Here is a 3667-nt window from a genome sequence, read left to right as displayed (position 1 = left end):
TGAATACTTTTAATGAAATTTTTCAAGAGAGACATTTTCGAGGATGTAATATTACGATTATTTTGATTATATGCAATTTCAGTGTACAAGTAGATCTCCGTAATTGATATAAAATGTATTTGTTGACAAAGCACGAGTCCAATATTTGCAGGTAACAGATGATATCCGTATATATAAGGACCTTTTGCTTTTTATAAACCTTGTGGGGTTCAAAAAGGAGTCAATAACTGCAAGAATCAAATCAAATGAATAATAAAAACCGCAGCAAGATTCCGTTGAAACTGGTAAATGAGAGATTTGTAAGAACAAATATTGAATTAGTCGGGAGATGTTTTTTAACTTCAATCGTTTGGTATTTCTCTATTTCGTAAAATATTCTAATTGGGAAAGAATTGCTTATTCCAAAAATGTCTATTTTCTTCCCATTTCGACGCATTTCTTCCAAATACGTTAAAGTAAAATATATTTAAAAGTAAAAAATAGCAAGACTTACTTTCAGGGTATAAACCTTTTCTCCCTTTTCATTCATATAATACATTAAAAGCATTTTCGAAGAGTTTTCTTCTAAACCAAATGAGAAAAGCCAACTCGTGGAGACGGAGCGAAACACACGTGGAAATGTGTTGAGGTCAGGTACTGCAAGGGAGATAACTTAAATATAATTTTCTTTTTTAAATACAGAGGGAGCACCTTGTGCGAGAAGAGCTACTCAGAGACGCCTCTGTATGAAATAATATCAGTTAAGTTAGTCTTAACAAATTTAATGCGGAGAACACCGAAATGCCGACTGGCTAGATTTTCCCATGCTCCTTTGTATTAAATATGTTAAAATTAATTTAACATACAAACGAAGCAACAATTATATTTATTAATATATATTTGGAATAATTGTTTGGCCAAGGGACAAAATGTTTTGCAGAATTTGTTGTAGCTCTTGACATTGTGATTTCAAATCCTACTGAGGTTCACTTTGTCCTCCATCTTTCGAGGGGTTCGACAGAATAAGATAGAAGCTCGATTCTGAAGTCACATCTTATTGACTACCCTCTTCTCTCAAAACTGTTGGGGTTGTGCTTATATCAGACAATCATAATTATTATTTTCCTCTGACACTCAACTAAATTTTTATTCTCAGATTTTCTTTCCTTGAAAGCAGGTAATAACGAATTACCAACGTTTTCAAGTAAGGCTTTCTCCTCTAAAAGACAAGACTTTCCTTGTTGAGTCAACAAAGCTATTTTCTGGATCACTTCAAGTCTGAGAGTAACACCAATATTCTCCATGATCATTTCAAACCTCTTAGAGACCGCTCCCAATGCTCCAATTACTATTGATACCGCAATCACTTTCCTCATACCTAAACTCCTTTCTAACTCGTCCCTCATTTGCTGGTATTTCTCCATCTTTTCTCGTTCTTTACCTTTCATCTCCGAATCACCTGGTATTGCAACATCTCTGACCTTAACCTCTTTTCCATCTTTATTGATGAGATTAATATCTGGTTGACTCGACTCTATGACCTGATCACATTATATATCAATATCCCAGTGGATTTTATGTTTTGTCCATTTTCCAGTACCCCCCCCCCCTCTAGCTTGTGTTCATACCATAGCTCGGTTCTCACAAGCTTTTCCTTTATAACACAGCTACCATTACACATACCTGGCCATGATGTCATGTCTCCTTTTATATTCTCACTGACAATGTGGCTTCAGCTTTCTCCTTCCAGAACACATTCTACATTGGTGATGAGTCAGTGCTTTTATCAATACTCAGTCTATTTCATTCTGAGGTCTGTTCTCTTGCTCTGCTCACTAATGCCTCATTGCAGCCTTTCAAGTTGCCCTTCCATAGCCCTTGCCAGGTCTTTTACCACTCAAACTCATCTTTATCTTTTACTTTTATTATTATTATTATTATTATTCAGTAGTCTTTCACTGCACTACCCCAAGCGCAGCTCTCTGTGCCTTGGGTATGTGCTGTGGTTTGTTGTGGTGCTCTTATTTTCACTGTATTGACAGTGTTTTACATAGGACTTGTATTCATTTCTAAATTAAAGTTGCATGTGTGCATGCATGCCTCTGTGTGTGTGTGTGTAAACCATGTTTCTATTCACTAAGACCCAAGTGGATAATTGCCCTAGTTTAGAAATAAAGGTCATTGTGCAAATCTGACAATAAAATACTTGAAATAATCGCAGAACTAATTAATTAAAACATAATGGAGGTTCTAAGCATTTGCTCTAACAATAAATTTTAATACTTCAGGAAATTATAATCTTATAAAGATCATTATCAATTCAATTTACGTAATTCATTTTATAAAACTAGTTTGTCTTGTACTCAACACACATTGTTTCATACCCACTGTACATTTAGCCTAGTTAATTTAGGATGTAAGAAATGAGGTCACAAAAGGGGATATTGTTGACAAAGACATCTGGGTTAAGTTTGGTGAAGGGAGAACATTATTTTCTTTTTAAGTTGGTAAAGACTAGTATTACAGGCTGCAGCAAGAAGTGGAAAGAGAATTAAAATGCTTTCTTCTTCTGGTAATTCTTTGTTTTTAATGCAGCTGCAAGCAATGCAGAAACAATTGGTGTTGTTAAAGAGTCTTGTAAACTATGAAGGTTTTTCCTCCTCTTAATATGGGAAATAGATGCACATTTTTCAAACTATTTGTAGGAAAAATCAATTTCTGAGTGAGCTTCTGCAAAAAGTTAGCTTCTGTGATGTAAAAATGGTTATTATTAAGATCAGTGTCAATGACAGTTTTATAGAATGTAAGAGAAATAAAGTTTAGTGGAATCGTAAACAAATATGCATTTGTTATTTTGGTTATTAAGAATAATAAGGAAATGGCAGGTATGGGGGTTTGCTGGAATAAATGGTTTGCTGTCTTTAGATTCTGAGATCAATTCTCAAAAATGTCAAATTTACCATTTTGAGGGTCAATAAATTCTCGTAATATACTAGGGTCCGTATAATTGACTGAACTTCTTCCTCTCTAACTTTGTGGTTTTGTCTAAATGAGATCCCCCCCACCCTTTCACATAATTAAATTTTCATTATTATGGGATGGTGCCATGTAAAAAGCACCCACTACACTCTGGAGTGGTTGGCATTAGGAAGGGCGTCCGACTGTAGAAACCATACCAAAACAGACAATTGGAGGCTTGGGCAGCTCTCCAGCCTTGCCAGCTCCTGTCAAAACATCCAACCCATGCCAGCATGGAAAATAGATATTAAGTGATAATAAGGATTATCATAATCCTCCATAATTCCATACCATTCAAGCGAAATGCATCGGCTTTTGTGGTCTATAGAGAAACTTGTGGGCAAGGAATTGAAGAAAACCAGCTGAAGAGTCTCTGGCTGCCCTCAGGGTCCTGACCCTGATAGTTGAAAGGGCAAAGGACTGGGATCAGGTGAAATAAGGTTCCCACAGACACCCTACCCCCCTCAACAAAACTGAGTTCTGGCAGTTCCATGTATTGTGCTCTCCATCCATGTTGCACTGACTCATCTCCACCCCCACCTCCACCCATGCACCACACCTGTTCCCCCTCATTCCCCATCCCCTGCAAATCATTTCTCCCCCTCCCTCTCCCCCCTCTCCCTGTAGCATCATTGCTATTCCAGCCGCTTTTCCAACCTCAACCCCACTT

The sequence above is a fragment of the Octopus bimaculoides genome, chromosome 20, assembly GCF_001194135.2.
Source record: "Octopus bimaculoides isolate UCB-OBI-ISO-001 chromosome 20, ASM119413v2, whole genome shotgun sequence".
NCBI lineage: Eukaryota > Metazoa > Mollusca > Cephalopoda > Octopoda > Octopodidae > Octopus > Octopus bimaculoides.
This window is presented reverse-complemented; position numbering follows the sequence as displayed.